Here is a 17,609-nt window from a genome sequence, read left to right on the forward strand (position 1 = left end):
TTTTTTTTACATTTCCAAGTACATGTTACTGTAGTATTGCAACTTTTTTTTATGGAAGGGGCCCCAAAAATTGCTTTGCTTTGTAATAATTTGAAAATACTCTAAATACATTATTTAAAAACATTAAATGCTTTAATGGTATGTATACCAGCTGCTTAGCTGCAGTGCACCAGGGCCGCTCCCGGACACGGCGCACTGAGACGCCGGGGGATGGGGAAGACGGATGCAGGGGGAGCCACTCTGGTCTCACCTTGGGCTCAGGGGCACGCTCCATACCCACAAACCCTACCTCCCCTTTCACAAATTCAATGAAAGGGGCCACTCTGATCTCACCTTGGGCTCAGGGGCATGCTCCGTTCCCCCAAACCTTACCTCCCTTTTCACAGAGGAAGCAGACCGTGAGTGTTTTCCACCACAAACCCCATCCCTCCCGTTTTGCAACCATCCCCCCAGAGGAAGCAGACCGTGAGTGTTTTTGACCACAAACCCCATCCCTCCCGTTTTGCAACCATCCCCAGGAGGAAGCAGACCGTGAGTGTTTTCAACCACAAACCCCATCCCTCCCGTTTTGCAACCATCCCTGGACCAGTGACAGGTGCATGTGCAGCCAAGTCATTGGAAATAAGTAAGGAGGAAGACAGTGGAAAAAATGAAAGGGGCCACTCTGGTCTCAACTTGGGCTCAGGGGCATTCTCTGTACCCCAAACCTTACCTCCCTTTTCACAAATTCAATGAAAGGGGCCACTCTGGTCTCACTTTGGGCTCAGGGGCATTCTCTGTACCCCCAAACCTTACCTCCCTTTTTACAAATTCAATGAAAGGGGCCACTCTGGTCTCACTTTGGGCTCGGGGGCATTCTCTGTACCCCCAAACCTTACCTCCCTTTTTACAAATTCAATGAAAGGGGCCACTCTGGTCAGGAAGCAGATCGGGATTGTTTTTGACCACATACCCCATCCCTCCTGATTCGCAACCCCATGGACAGGCGGGGATTGTTTTTGACCACATACCCCATGAAAGGGGCTACTCTGGTCAGGAAGCCGATCGGGATTGTTTTTGACCACATACCCCATTGTTGGGGTCCACTAGGCATAGCTACCAGGTAACTCGGGAGAGTGGAAGGCCACAAGTGCCGAAGAAGCTCTTTTGCTCTGGGCCTATCTGAACCCCCAAACCCCATCTTGTGAACTCTCACCTACTTCTATGCTAACTGCTTACATGCTCTGAAGTAGGTTGAAGCAGAAATGTAATGTCAGCTTTTTAGCAGATGGCTGCAGTTTCACTCACACTAGCAGAAATAATAGAGATAAGAAGCGGGGTAGTTAGTTTGCAGGCGTCTAACTCAAGGTCACAAAGACTGAGAAAGTTTTCTCACAAGCTTATGTAGAGCTTATTGTAACAGTTGTCTGGAAGGGAGGGGTAAGGGGGAACAGCCAGACAAAGAGATGTATGCAAACAGTTTGGAGTATAAAAGGTAAAAGTTGTTTGTATTTGTTGCACTGGATTTGAGACATGCTGGTCTCCTAGTGCCATTTCAGAGCTCTGAAATAAACTTGGCTTGCTTTCTCCCCTCGGTGTCTTTATTGGTGCCAAGCACACCGGGCGACGGACCATTGTTGTCCCCTCGAGCCCTTTAGGGCGGGCAACACCATCCCTCCTGATTCGCAACCCCATGGACAGGCGGTAGCAAGTTAACAAACTGTCACGTTGCGTGGCAGAAACCGCACCCAGTAGCAAAACGGGAAGGTTGTGTTTCGTGTCGTTACACCGGCCGGTCACCTTATGTCCCCGGTAGGGTGACCAGACGTCCCGTTTTTATCGGGACTGTCCCGATATTTGCTTCTTTGTCCCGCATCCCGACCAATGTTTGATCGGGACACTGGACAAAAAAGAAATTTTACCCTCCGCTCTGGCGCTCGTGTTCCCCCCCCCAGCTCCGCCCCCTCCTTCCCCCATTGGCTCCCTCCCCAAATCCCCGCCCTGGCCCCGCCTCTTCCCCAACCACGCAGCATTCCTCCTCCCTCCCAGGCTTGCAGCATGGCGGTGCAAGCCTGGGAGGAAGGGGGTGGCAGCGGTGCCTGGATCCTGGAGCTGGTGAGTCAGCTCCGACACCTGGGCACCAGGCGGGCAAAGGGGGGCTGGTAAGGGAGGGAGACGGGGGGCTCAGCTGTGAGCCCCCCCGCCACGCTAGAGGGCTCCTGCCCGGGCTGCTGCACCCGGGGCCAGGAGCGCAGCCTGGAGGCTGCTCCAGCCCTGCAGCCCGCGGGGCAGCGTGGTGGGTCCGGGCGGGGGCAGCGCAGAGCGGGCAGGGGCCCGGTGGGCGGCATGGGGGCGTGGGCTGAATCCCTGCTGCTGCTGGAGAGCCCCTCACCTCTCCCTCCCGCTCGCGGCTGCGACTCCTTCCCGGCGGGACGCACCCCCCAGCCTGCCCCGGCCACATGTGGCACGCGTCCAGCTGCTCCTTCCCGGCGGGAGGGAGACTAGGCGCGGGGGACGCGCGCCGCATGTGCCTGGAGCAGCGGGAGGCGCGTCCCGTCGGGAAGGAGCTGCAGCCGCGAGCGGGCGGGAGAGGCGCGGGGCTCCCTGGCAGCAGCGGGGATTCGGAACCTGCCGCCCACCCGGCTCCTGCCCACTCCGCGCTGCCCCTGCCCGGACCCACCGCGCCCCGCATATGCCCATGGCGGGCCAGGGGGCAGGAGGCTACGCGGGGAGGGCAGCGCGCGGGGCCTGCTAATGCCCCAGGCCCCTTTAAAACTCTTTTTTTTTTTTTGCTCCGCGCCCGCCTTTTTTTTTTGCTCCGCCCCCATCCCGATATTTTATTCTACTAATCTGGTCACCCTAGTCCCCGGGTGGGAGCGACTGGCTAGTCCGGGCCAGTGACGCCGCCCCCGCCCCGACCCGTGCCAGGCTACCGTGGCTCTTCCCACGCAGGCTGAGTTCGGCCCACTCGTGCCAGGCTACACGTGCTGTCCAGTCCACATCCTAAGGGCCCAGCGCTGCCAGCCTTGACCTGGGATGCAACCCCGGGCTGCGAGCTCTAAGGAGTGTGGATGCATGCAGCTTTCTGTTCCTGGAACACTGCCTAGTTCTGGGTTCCCTCTCTGCTGCTCAGCGAGTTGAACTCTGCCCACACTAGGCTACTGGACACAGCTTAACCGGAGAACGGTAACTGGCACACTGAAGCCAGCCTAATAGTCCTCCACCTAACAGCAGGTGTCAGAATATAGGCAACAAACTGATCGCCAAAGGACAGCAAATACCACCTTTGCCAGTGTTCAAGGATATATAGCAGGGGTGGGCAAACTATGGCCAATATCACTGGCCTGCCAGGTGGTTTAATCCAGCCCTCAAGCTCCCTCTGGGGAGTGGGGTCTGGGACTTGTCCCACTCCAGCCAGAGAGCAGGGTCAGGGGCCACTCCATGTGGCTCCCGGAAGCAGCGGCATGGACCTCCTCCGGCTCCTACACCATAGGGGCAGCGCGGGGGATTCTGCTCTGCACGCTGCCCCCGCCCCAAGTGCCGCCCCTGCAGCTCCCAGTGGCCGGGAACCGAAGCCAATGGGAGCTGCAGGGGCGGTGCCTGCGGACAGGTCAGCGCGCAGAGCCACCTGGCTGTGCCTCGCATAGGAGCCGGAGAGCTGGGAGCCGCTTGAGCTAAGTGCCGCCTGGAGCCTGCACCACTGAGCCTCTCCCCATGCCCCAACCTCCTGCCCCAGCCCTGATCCCCCTCCCACCCTCTGAACCCAGCCCAGAGCACCCTCCTGCACCCTAAACCCCTTATCCCTAGCCCTACCCCAGAGCCCGCACCTCCAGCCGAAGCCTGCACCCCACTCCCACAGCCCCGAGTCCCCACCCACACCCTGAATTCATTTCTGACCCCACCCCAGAGCCCGCACCCCAAGCCCAATTTTGTGAGCATTCATGGCCCGCCATACAATTTCTATTTCCAGATGTGGCCCTCGGGCCAAAAAGTTTGCCCACTCCGATATATAGGATGCACACCCTGCAAGCCACCAACTGCATAGCAGAAATGCTGTCTAGACAGTGCTGAACACTCTCTACCCAACTAATCCCATTAGCTCACTGTGGTAGACAGGAAAGAGTCTCTACCATTATCAAGAACTCCCACATCATCATCAGGAGGAATGTCTAGATGCCTTTGGGCTCCCACATCGTCTTGGGAACCAGTTTAATAGATCCAGGTGTGGTATGGGTCCCTGCACCAAAACAGACCATGCCTGGAGCATCCAGGACAGGGCAGGCCACTGTGCATCTGTGGAGGATGCTGCACACAAGCTGGATGGTTGTTCCCTTTGTGTTGGGCTCCTGGAAAATCTTTCCCAAGCTGAACACTGCTGACTCAGAGACTATTGACTGCCTCAAGACCATTTAGCTGTGTTTTTTTTAAAAACAAAACAAAACAAAACAACAAGCTTGCCTTGCTTGTCTTGCCCCCATGCAATTGATTTTTTTGTTACTTTGGCTGGTGAGAAACAGATAACCAAGCAAGTACTATTCATCTAGCAAAGAAGATACAAGTATTGTGGGTTTGAGCATTCCAGTTTGATTTTTAAATGTATTTTTAGGCCTCGTGCTCTTGAGAAGTATCCAGTGCGGCCCTCAGTGTTACCAAGTTTGTGCACTCCTTAGATAACTAATGGTGAAGGGGTCATTCTGGAAGTCCTTGGGCTCACCATCGGAAATTTATTAAAGGGGAACAATGAAGGGCAGCTCCCAGGGGTTGTTAGCTTTCTGCTCCAGGAGATAATCCAGAATATACACGTTGCTAGTGCACTCACACCTATCTTTCATCATTACTGCAGCTGGGAGTCTGTTTATGGGGACAAAGTACATTCCCTCTCTCCAATAATATCATGATTATGTAGGGTATAAAATAGGAATATTGCAAACCTTACAGAAGTTACAAAATGAAATTGGTGTGGGGTATGTGGAATTCACTAGATATAAATCCTGACTGCAGCACTAGATGCACCCCAGCCCTGGAATCTCTCTGATGGTTATGAAACTTGTATCTAGAGACCTTGCAGACTTTATAAACACCACTAAGGAATCTGTGGAATAAGGTTCAAATATTCATAGTGAAGTTCTCCAGATTAACAACCCAACCTTCCCACTCCATCCCCGCACACCCCCAGCCAAAGTATTCAAGGCTGTAGTAGTCATTGAGGCCAAATGAATAAAACCGTGTTTGGAATTTTTAGACCAAGCTGTATTTCATATTTCACGTTAAAAATAGAAGATGTTCATAGACTTCAGACTTGCATATCTCAAAAATGCCTTGACCCAATTAACTTCAAACTGTCCAGAAAGTATTGTCCTCTATCTAGAGGCCACATGGTCAACATTTCAGATTAAAAGGGGTTTGGGTTATTTGTGTTTTTTGTAGAATTGTACCTATAATGGAAAGGAAACATTCCCAAAACAAATAACAAACACACACCCTATCAGAAAATACACTGCTGCATACACATCTGCCCCTAGGGACAGGGAAAGAGAACAAACAATTAATGACAGATGCTAGTTATGTCCCTTAATGCAATACCGGAAGATGCTCAGATATGATGGTACTAAGAATGTGGAATAAGAACCTATCTGGAATAGAATCAAATAATGATTGTGGTATTAAAGCACTTGAATACTCAAAAGTCTCAAATCTTTTCCCAGTGAGTGTTTTCCCCTATAGAGATGCTAACATGGATCCATAATATCACCATAATCCATCCATTCCTCCCTGTCAACACTGTTAAATGAATCCAAAGGCTGGTCAAGTCTTGCATTGACTATTGCTACTTTGTCCACTCTGGTGCCAGAGCGAATCCTAAATTCTATTCCTAACCTCATCATCTTCACCAGCTGCTTCAACCATGTTACTTTTTCCTTGTATCTCTTCACTATTATTCTCCTCTTACTGCTTTAAATTCAAGTCCCTTACATTCAAGGCCCTGCAAAAATGCAGGCCATTTTACCTGACATAGCTAATTTCTTCCTCCTCTCCTTCATGCTTATCGTTCCATTCATCTCTTTCTCAAGCCACACCTTCTCCCACGTTGCTATGCTTTGAACAGGCTCCCACTTCCTTATTTGCTAAGCAACCTGTCATTTCTCATTCATATCTTTACATAAAACCTACTTCCTTCTTCCAGGAACCCTTTCTAGTGATAAAGTGTTTTGTTCTGCCTGTGTCAGAGTAAGCTTTTGGAGGAAAGGACAGTGATATTGTCTGTAGAGCACTGTATAACAGCTCTATGTAAATTACAATAATGCCCTTTTGTCATCCCTATTACCATCAGTAAAAAACAGAACACATCATTCCTAGCAGGTGCAGAATCTGCATCTCTCACAATGAGTAAGCACAGGCATTTGTTAGCAGGTCAAATGCTTTAGGGACTACTTGGAGATTAGTAGTAGAGGAATAGATCTTAAAATAACATGAGGGAGTTCTTGATATGAATAGCCTAGGGCAGAATCAAATAATTTAGATGTCTCAGGACACAATCAGGATGAAGACCTCTCTCTCTTTTCGGATTTTTTTTTTTTTTTTTTTTTTTTTACAAAATGTTTCTTCTGGTGCCTTCCTGTTTAGTGATAAAACTAATTTCTGGAGTAGAGTTGCTATAGCCCTGGCACCTGTAACTGAACTCTACTCCTCCTCATTGCCGTCTGAGCTGTTAGCAAGAGTGCTCCTTATCAGACTGTTTTATCTCTAAGCAATGCTCTCTTTTTAATGCTGACAGAAGCCATTTCATAGAATCATAAAAACATAGATGGAATGAACATATTGGATCTTCTAGTCCATCTCCCTGCCAGTGCATTTGCCCACTGGACATAAGTTCAAGGTTCAGCATGTTTGCAATCAAAATAAATCCAGTTATCAGCAAATTGAAGGAAGGTACAGTAAATATAAAGATCTCTGAATAGATATTTGCCACCTCCCCATTTATTTTCTACAGTTGCCACTTTTCTCTGTTGTAGACTATCTTGGAGGCAGGACCATGGGCCTGATCCAAAGGACATTGTAGTCAGTGGAAAGACTCTCATTGACCTTAAGCTCCTAGTCAGACTCTCCCTAGTAGCCTGTATAAGACTCCTTGCAATTTCCAGCCAAGAATATGTTGCACAGGAAGCACCCGTTATACATAACCCAGATACCATAGATAGGTCTTGGGGGGTGGGGGAGGGCACAGATCATGTAAGCTACAGAGAATCCACATTCAGACACCTGCTGGCTGATAACAGATGCATCCAAGAATAGCAAATGCCTACTTCTAAGCATACATTGAAATTTCCTATGCTATAAAGAGCAAACTTGAGGAAGATCATCAGTCCTTGGGATGAAAGAATGTTCTCCCCCAAAAGACAGGCCCTAGAAAATTAATACTTCTCTTGCTGCTCTTCTGCTTTCCAGTCCTTAGACATGCTGCTAGACTAAGCCTTTCAGTTATATCTGACTGTGTAATGAAAACAAAGCATAGAATACCAGATACTAGGCCACATTTAAAAAATACTTGGAGTTTAGGAAGTTCTTTCCTTTTGTGTTGATGGTACCATAGCATATAATGGGTTTTTTAACAACTATACAATATTATTAGGGTTACAAATATGTAAATAAAAATGAATGGACTCCTTTCTAAGTATTGATCTGCCTCTTTTGTTCTAAGCCTTTGATTGATAGTACACCACCATGGATCTTTTAGCTATCAGAGCAGCATGCCTTTCGGAAAGCCAGTCCCCTGAGTCTGAGCACAAAGTACAGACTTAAAGCCAGTTTTGGGAATCTGCCTGGAGTCCTGCAATATAAATGCCAACAAATTCCATTCCCTGTCTGATGGCATATACTGTACATCCCCCGTTATCTACTAGTAAACGGCAAGATGGATCAGAGTGCAACAATGAATCAAACTAAGTAATTTCATAGCAACACATTCCTGCAGGGAACAGAATCTCCTTGCAAATCAGACATTTTGTGCATCCATCGTGGCAGTTGGGAAGGGCAGTAGCCAAGATCAAAGGAAATGAGGAAAAAAAACCAATTCAGTTTTACAGCATATACAAAATTAGCCATCACAGCTGTTATTTTGCTGATGTTATTCTGTTTTCATGCTCTTTGGGCAAATGTTATGTAATGAATGATGTCACAATTTACTTCAGTGTACAGTTCCCTTCAATGCAAAGTCCACAACTGTACAGCCACCAAGTAAAACCCAACATGCTGGACTGCATAAAGTCAGTTCTTTGAGAACTGGCATTTCAGCTTCAACCACTTGGCACATAACACGTGTCTGGCAAAAACAGTGCATCTTTAGTAGGGAATCCCTGTGAGGAATTGTACAATGATTGTAGTTTTCTGGATGGTTTTTGTTTTGGGAACATCACTGAAGAAGTTACACCTGCCATCAGGTTGGGTGAGTATAAAACCAAGTGTGAACCTGTAGTGAAATGTTAGCCATCCCATACTAAAACAGATCACAGTGGTGCTAACAGCATTCCATATTTTCAGATATTAAGCATTTCTGGCACATTTCACTAGATGACAATTCAAGCCCTGGTTTTGGCAGACCAGGAAGCAGATCTCTTCAGCTGGTATAAATTTCCATAGTTCAATGGAGCAATGATAACTTACACCAGCTGAAGATCTGCTTCCTGGTCCCTCCAATTTTCTCCATGAATCAGTCGCCAAGTCCAGATGGAAAGGAGAAATAATAATCCATTTTAGAGCCAATCTTGAATGTGGAGCTTATTCTTCAATAGGACCAGCAGCTTTGAGCATCTGCCCCTCGTACACAATGCAGCAATGAATTGAAGGAGTTGCCTGAAATACCAACTACTATGTACAAGTATATCAGGAGAATTAATGTAACAGTTTGATTAGTTTCTAACATGGGTTTGAAGAATGGTGGCCTTTGGCTAGCCCCCAAGACTTTGCTGGGGAATTGCCTCAGAAGTATAGTGTGGTTCGGAGAGCTTCAGATAGCTTTTACTTAGTGGCTAATATCAGCAGATAGGTAGCAGTTGGTGAGTAGGGCAGATCAGATCAATCTGCAGCCATATCTCTCTCTCATGTCCTGTTCTGACCACCATGATGCATGAGGCCTTCATGACATTGATGCAAGATTGCATCAAAGCATTCCACTGTGGGCAACAAAAAAAAACTAGTGCAGAATATAGAAGCTTGATTATGATTGTCAGTGGCTGATGGCATTCTGTCTGTGTTAGTTTCACTGTCTATTTACATGGATACTTATTGAGTTTAGGATTCTGGTTTTAACTTTTAAGGCATTTAGCAGCTCGAGTCTCAGCTATTTTAGTTTCCAGCTCTCTCAATTCAACTCCACTCTTTAAGGTCCAAGAGCTGAAGGACAGCTGCATTTAAAAAAATAGGTACTGTCTGTATCTTTGTCCCGGCAGCTAGTGTTACGGAATGCCTCATTTTTGACTTGAGAATGACTATGAAATTCATTCCTTTTAAGGAAGGTTTCAAAACCTTTTGTTTCAGAAGACCCCTTAGCTCAGAGCAATAGCATATTGATTTTATTAATGTTCCCTACTGATTGTTTTAACCTTGTACAATTTAAATAATGTAATCTTTGCTTCACAATAAAAGTGGCCAGGAAGCTTTGATAGATATAAATACCCTTATTACTATGTTAGCAGGCTTTGAAATGCCCATTTTTGAGTTATATGCATAGGCTTCCAGGACATTCTGAACTTAAGTGATCATAGAGAACAGAGTAGTAATACTATAGTCTACTATTTGCACAGTTTTATTTCCTGAAAAGGCAGTATGTGAATGAAAGGAAAGATCCTGTTCTGGATAAGGCTGCTAGGTTATCATTGAATAAATCTGTATTGCAACTTCAATTTGCATTGACTTTGAACTCCAGCCAAACCTTCCTTGAACTTTGGGGATGTTCAAAACCCACCTGAGCTTTGTGGCTCAAGACTTTATTTAGATATCATTGATGAGCAGTATCCTAATACTTACTGAACAGGGCATAATCCCATCTAAACTCTCCTATCCACTCCTTAATATTGATTATCTTGCAATCAGACTAACATTGTTCTTAAAATATGACCCGAGGATCCTCATCTTTTCTACTATACAGTTGAATACTTGATTCATTTATTTTTATTTCTCACATCATCTCATTGGCTAGCTATCATTGCTAATAGCCCCATTCTGGCAATTAGAGCAAATGCAGATTTAGGGAGAGGAGCTCCTTTGGAGCAAATGCCAGAAACATATATGTTGCTTTCTGAAATAACCATTTTAGGGAGAGGGCAAATTAAAATTGCAGGCTTGACCCTCAACTGGTATAAATATGTGCAGCACCATTGAAATCAACAGAACAATGCCAATTTACCCCATCTGAGGATCTGGCTGTTCCTTTGTAGCAAAAATTTTCATTTGGATTCCACAGTCTCTGAAGCTGGTTCCAGGTTAGTTTGACAGATCCAGCATCCCCCCGTATTAAGCAAAATAACTCCTAGTACAGTGGTTTTCAACCTGGGGTCCGCCGACACCTGGGGAATCTGCAGACTATGTCTAAGATTTCCAAAGGGGTCCACACCTCCATTTGAAATTTTTTTAGCGGTCCGCCAATGTAAAAAGGTTGAAAACCACTGTCCTAATAGAATATATGACTATTAATTTCTGAGGGCATTCACTATTTTGTATGTGTTTGTTTATAGACTCATTGTGGCTGGAAAAAGAAAGATGATTCACACAAGAAGTAATGGATGCAGTCCTGCCACTGACAACTAAATGCAGAGTTATTATTGGGATCAAGAGTGACAAGGATGTTATATTACAAATGCAGCTCTGCAGCTAAACACACACCAATGTACACCACCTGTTGGTGGTTTAAAGAAAAACTGTCCAGGCTGTGTCCAGTGACGAGCACCTAACAGTCCTCAATATGGTCAAGCATATTGTTGGTTTCACATAAAGCAATTGAATGCCACTGTGTCATAATTTATGTAAAAGTTGCTCAAGCCCTTAGATTTACACCCCAGCACTCCTGGACCCACAGAGCCTGGGAGATTTGGGGCTTCATACTGACTGGACATATTCAGAGGGTATAGCCAACCATAACCTGCTATAGAAAGGAGAGTGGAAAAGATTCCTCTCATATCCAATTTCTGGGGGAATATTTAGCTTTGTATTATGGTACGAGCCATGATAGCAAGTGAAAGTTCATATATGGTTTGTAAATGTAGCAAATAGAATGGGGTGGGGAAAACTTACTCTGCAGGATAGAATCCTAAGCTACCAAACACACTGGTTCCAATCCAGCAAAGCACTTAAGCAGGAGTAGTCCTGATGAAGTCAGTAGACCAGAGGTGGGCAAACTACGGCCCGCGGGCCACATCCGGCTCGCGGGACCGTCCTGCCCGGCCCTTAAGCTCCCTAGCCTCTCTCCTGCTGTCCCCCTCCCACACAGCCTCAGCTCACCATGCCACCAGCGCTCTGGGTGGCGGGGCTGCGAGCTCTTGCTGGGCGGCGCGGCTGGCAGTCCTGCTGCTCTGAGTGGCATGGTAAGGGGGCGGGGAGCGGTTGGATAAGGGGCAGGGAGGTCCCGAGGGGAAGTCGGGACAGGGAGCAGGGGGCAGTTGGATGGGGTGGAGGTTCTGGAAAGGGGAAGTCAGGGGACTGGGAACAGGGGAGGTTGGATAGGCGTGGGAGTCCCAGGGAGGTAGTTAGGGGCAGGGGGGGGTCCCATGAGGGGGCAGGGGCCAGGCTTTTTGGGGAGGCACAGGCTTCCCTACCCGGCCCTCCATACAGTTTTGGAACCCCGAAGTAGCTCTCAGGCCAAAACTTTGCCCACCCCTGCAGTAGACCTACTTGTGTTTAAATGCTATGCTGAATAGAGGCTAGATATTTCAGCACTTTGAGGGTATGAGTCCTTGATGAACAAACTGCAGGAGACGCCAAAACGTATAAAATGTTTCAGACACCTGGGGATTCTTTTACATATGAATGACTGGTATTTACTGGGAAGATATCCCATCCCTTCAACTCCTTTTGGCTTTTTTTTTTTTTTTTTTTTATTGCAACTACCTTTTCAACAAATGCAAGTCCCAGCCTATGCAGAACACCACTGCATGCACAAAAGTGAGACTGGAAGGTACATAAGAACATTGTAAGACAAAATTTAGTAGATTATTAAATTGTTAGGGAGATTTTTTTTTGGAAGCATTACAGCCCTGTTCATAGTGAACATTTGTTAAAGCTGGGTGTTACAAGTCTCGATGAAATAACCTTTGTCTGCTTTTGATGATATTCTGCACAGATTCAAGACAACTGAAAATCAGGTTTGAATTTGAACCAGTTCTTTGTAGTTCAGAAGTGTTTTCTGTGACAGGAATACGTACTGGATCAGGTACTGGTAGAGGTACTTTCTTTGAGGCCTCACACAAAAGTGTAAAGCATCCTAATTCGATGGAACATGAGCTACAATTTCTCAGATGCTGAGGAAGCAGCAAATCAAGCTGAAGGAACTGCCTACAACTCTAGAACACATTATCTTCAGCAACTATCAGTCTTGAAACTCATTCAGTGTAACTAAATACTGTGAAAAAAGAAGAAAAGGTGAAATCTTCACCACATTTTAATTTTGTTCTCACAATATTAATCTCAATCCTCTACTGAAATCTACATATCCAAAACCTCCAGCCATGTTAATCTTACAATTATATTGTAGGTAAAGGATCCCAAGAGTAACAGGGCCGGCTCTAGTTTTCTTGCCGCCACAAGCAAGAAAAACAAACCTCCAAGAGCGCAACTGCCGAAGCAAAACAAAAACAAAAAACCCACCTCCCTGGAATTGTGCCATCCCAAGCACATGCTTGGTTTGCTGGTGCCTAGAGCCGGTCCTGAATAGTAAGTGACCATGATTTGGGAAATGTGTTAGTAGTGATCTTGATAATAACATTCTCTATGAGCTCATTCTCTCTCAAGAGAACCCTCTGAGGATGTGATGTAATGTCCAAATTAAACTAATAGCAATGGAACTGAAATTCCAAGTTACTACTAAATTTGGATTTACAAATATTAAGATTGCATGAAATTTGACTGACAACCTCAGAGAGTGAAGTCTTGGAGATAAATGAAGATCAGGTTAATACAGGCAGAAGCAACACTGGCTTCTCCAAAGAAGGGGTAGGTCAGTCTCTTTGCCCATCCTGTCCTTGATCTCTCTGTCCTGAGCATTCAGCAAGGTGGCATTTGATGTTATGGTTTGTGTGACCTGGACTATAACTAAACATTTTTACCGCCTCAGAGCCATCATTCAAAAACTACTTTTGTTCACTACCAACTAAGGCTGGATTTAAACCAATAATCTCAAGATGCTGTGTGTCCCAGTGCCAGTCCCATGACACACCCAGTCCCTTCCACAAAATGTTAAAATAAAACCTACCCATCAAGACTCAATGTGCTAAATGCACCAACTAAATAGGTTAAGTTATCCCCTATGGACACTACACTGCTAACATCACAATCATGGAATCCCAGCTGGTGCATAAAGATAGGAAATAGGAATTTGGTAAGTAAACATTTTCTGCAAAGTGCTTTATTCTACTTTCCTTTTCATATTTTTTTAAAAATTACAAACCACACATTCCTGCCCTTACCAAACCCCTCAATTAGCTAATTTCATGCCCCAACAGGTTGTGATGACAGCAGCATAGCGCATGCTGAGACATCAGTTGAAATGCAAGCCAGTTCTTATTCTGCTTACTCTGAACATTCAGCACATGCTTCTGACCTTGGCAAGCTTCCAATACCACATTTAGAAAGTCTGGTAACACAGGAGTGCTGGAAAGGACTGCTTTTTATTACCTGGCCTCAGCCATATAGACTCAGACTTTAAGGTCAGAAGGGACCATCATGATCAGCTAATCCGAACCTCACCCACTCCTGTAATAGACCCCTGACCTCTGACTGAGTTACTGAAGTCCTCAAAACATGGTTTAAAGACTTCAAGGTGCAGAAAATTCACCATTTACACTAGTTTAAACCTGCAAGTGACTTGTGCCCCAGGCTGCAGAGGAAGGTGAAAAACCCACAGGGTCTCTGCCAATCTGACCTGAGGGAAAATTCCTTCCCAACCCCAAATATGGTGATCAGTTATACCCTGAGCATGTGGACAAGACCCACCAGGCATAACTCAAGCAATTCAAGAGACCCAGTGTACACACGACTCTAAACCACTGGAACCCAAGATCCTTTGTCAGGTGTATATAAAATGGGCAGAAGTACGATGGCACCAAATGTCAGAAATTATAACATTGCCACCAAATTTGAGGAATTAGAAGGCTTGAAACCCTAACTTGATGAGTGCAAATAAATTCAGAAGTGGGCCCTTGTGCTTAACATATAAAAAAAAATCAAAGCTCTTATTCTCTCTACAATATCAATCTGCCATGAACATGCAAGTACACAAAACATTTTGAAATGAACTTGGCTACCAGTCTCACTGCACATGGAGCCAAGTCTGCTGAACCATTCACCCGCACCACAGCAAGCAACAGGGCAGCCTTCAACAAACTTAATCCAAAGGACAAGTCCATCCAGAGGAAGAAATAAGCACTAGTGGCCTGCTTTTCACCAAAAGAGGAAAATTTGGAGGAGTTGGGCACAAACAGCACCTGAAATGCATGGGCTGACCTGAAAAATTTACCAATCTGGAGGAAATGGTGGGGGGGAAGTCAGTTGGGAGAGGATGGAAACAGTTCAGCTGACACCAATGTAGAGAGCTGTGAATGAAGTTTCCAAAGGCAACCTGAGTGCCAGATCTGTTCTGGGGAAAGCCGCTGACTGACTGTAGCCACAAAAAGCCAGTCACAGGCAGGGAAGGCTTGACATTAAATAGGCCCAGTTACCCCAGGAAACTAATTACATCCTGCACAAAGACAAAATTACAATGTAATATGCTCAGTGTATCCAAGAATCTAGTGATCAAGAAATCTTACAAATTATTTTAAATAAATTAAGTTGCAGTTAAGCTGCAGAAAAGGAAACAAAACATGGAAACCCACAGCTTCAAAGCAAAACAAGGTATTAACAGGACACTATTCAATGTTAAAATTGGAAAATATGACCTGCCCTGGAGTAAGGTTCTGCTTTTAAGTGTACCCCAAAAGCACTAACCCATTCTGTTCTCTCAAAAAACGGAAGCAGATGGCCTGATTTCCACTACCTTGCACCCTGCGTATTCATTTACCCTCACGCAAGGAGCGTAAATTGCTACCAAATCAGAACAGTACTGATTTACACCCAATTTTCATAGAAGTGAACCACCATGAGGGATGAGGCAATGGAGAAACAGGCTCCAAATCTTTTATATTTCAGAAGCCGGTCAATAACAGGACAAAAGCTTTGTCATAATCAGACCTGAAACTGTGCATGGCTCACTGTTCCTCCACTTCCCCTGTGGGCCCCATTCTTGTCAGCAAAACTAGGCAAAAAGTCTCAAATACATTGGACATAAGGATGGAGTCAGCGCTGAGTGGAGGGATGGCCTGTCACTGTGCAGTCTCAAAATTTGCTGTCCTGAATGGCTGAGTTACCCTGCTAGATTTCCATACATTCAGGTTGGCTATATGAGCACTTGTGATCACTTTCTTCCCCTTTAGGACAACTGGGGGTCACCTAGTATCTTGTAAGGAGTCTAGGAGGGAAAAAATAGCATAAATGTTATATAAATTAATGCAAACCAATGACAAAGATAAATAAAATGTTTAATACCTGTAATTTATTATATACATAATATGCAAAACTTTTATCTGCATTCTGCAAGTGCAAAAGTGTACACTTTCTTGACAGCACCCAGAAAACAGTTAAGCTATGTACGTTTTTACCTGATTTGTCACATTGTGTAAAAAGACACTGTGCACAAATGAAACCCCCAAAGAAAATCATAGGCTAAACTAGAAAGCATTCAATTACACAGACAATTCAATATTGCATCACATGCACCGGAATAAATAAAAGTCAAGTATATTCGTCACAATTTAATCACCAGTCTCTCTCCATATATTTTCTCTCTCTGTTTTGGTCTTCTGCTGTATTGGGAAATATACTTCAGATACTAGTCAGGTTTCAAAATGAGAAAAAAAAAAAGTTTTCCTGCACAATTTTGGGGTTTACACAAAAATAATTCCAGACTCCAGTGAAGAGATTTCATCTACTTTGAAAGATTTCTACTTTAAAACACATCACAGAATTGCACACTAAGGCTTCCTGTGTTGCACTACCCTGCTCTCCCAAGGACAGTCCTGTGATGCGTAAGCACAGCTGAACTGTAAACTCAAAAAGTCTAATACAAAGTGCCCTTAATTTATTTTAGTAATACAGGTAAAGAAATAGCTACTATAATTGTGCAGTCGAAGCCTGACCTAGAAGGGTTTTATGAAAACTAATCATTTCAGACTATCAAGTTTAAAGATCTGTCATCCGTGATAGCAGAAACAGACTAATCTTTACTTTTTTATACTCTTACATTCATGAATAGATTTTTTAGACCCAATTTAGTAAAAAAAAAAGGCACATCTTCAAACATTGAATTTAAAATCTAAAAACCAAAATAAAAGTTTAATTATAATGAACGTCACTAGCTTAACATGTAATCCTTATAAGCAGGAATAGGCAGTGGGTTTTTTTTGTTTGTTTTTTACTTCAAAGTCTTTTGAAGTCTCATCAGATATTGACTACATTAACAAAATAAAATTAATTATCTGGTAGAGAGTAAACAGATTTTTGGATATAAAATATTTTTTTAGTACTTTCCTAGCTGATTTACAAGCAGTAAGAATGCAGTAAATGTACAAAGACAGGTTAATTAAAATCTAGTAACTTGTACAAAGTTTGAAAAATCATTAGTAACCCATACTAGCTATGAGAAAGTATTTGACTGCAAAGAGTGAATTAAATTTCTATATGAAATATCAAAAAAAATGTTAAACAATGATTATTTTATGAGGGAACAAATACAGCACAAGGTGTACTGTGTTTGAGGAAGGCTGGCAATGGAGACAATATTCCAGTCATCTTGTACAAGACAAACGACAACACAGTGCTTTCAAGATAAAAGAGTTGAACTAATCTTGTAATAGTGGTTAATTACAGCATCTCTCTGCCAATTCCATAAGTAAAAAAAGGATAATCAGGGCTTTATTTCACCTATTTTTATCTGAAATGCAGATTTAGCTCTAAACTGAATGTTTTAGAAGTGTCATTTTCTAATACACACTTTTAAAAATTTCAGTGGATCAAACAGTGAATACATTTTTTCATTTCCAAAGTTTTTTTCAACAATTCAGATGATTGTTCGTGGCTAATATAGTTATCTGGGCTGACAAAGATCTAGAGGTTCAATTCAGTTTAAAAAAATGAATAGCCACTTGGTCATGGTCCCAACATTCAGTCATTGTCTTGAGTGGATAATTCTAGAAACTACAGCAATCAATTCAGCTGGTCCCATTAATTAGAGCAAACATACAATGGCATGTAAATAATCAACCAATCAGGTTACAGTATCTTGCATCATCTCAAAAATATTGCATAACATAAAAACTGATCCAGCTCTA

Source organism: Trachemys scripta, chromosome 4 (assembly GCF_013100865.1).
Source record: "Trachemys scripta elegans isolate TJP31775 chromosome 4, CAS_Tse_1.0, whole genome shotgun sequence".
NCBI classification, from domain to species: Eukaryota; Metazoa; Chordata; order Testudines; family Emydidae; genus Trachemys; species Trachemys scripta.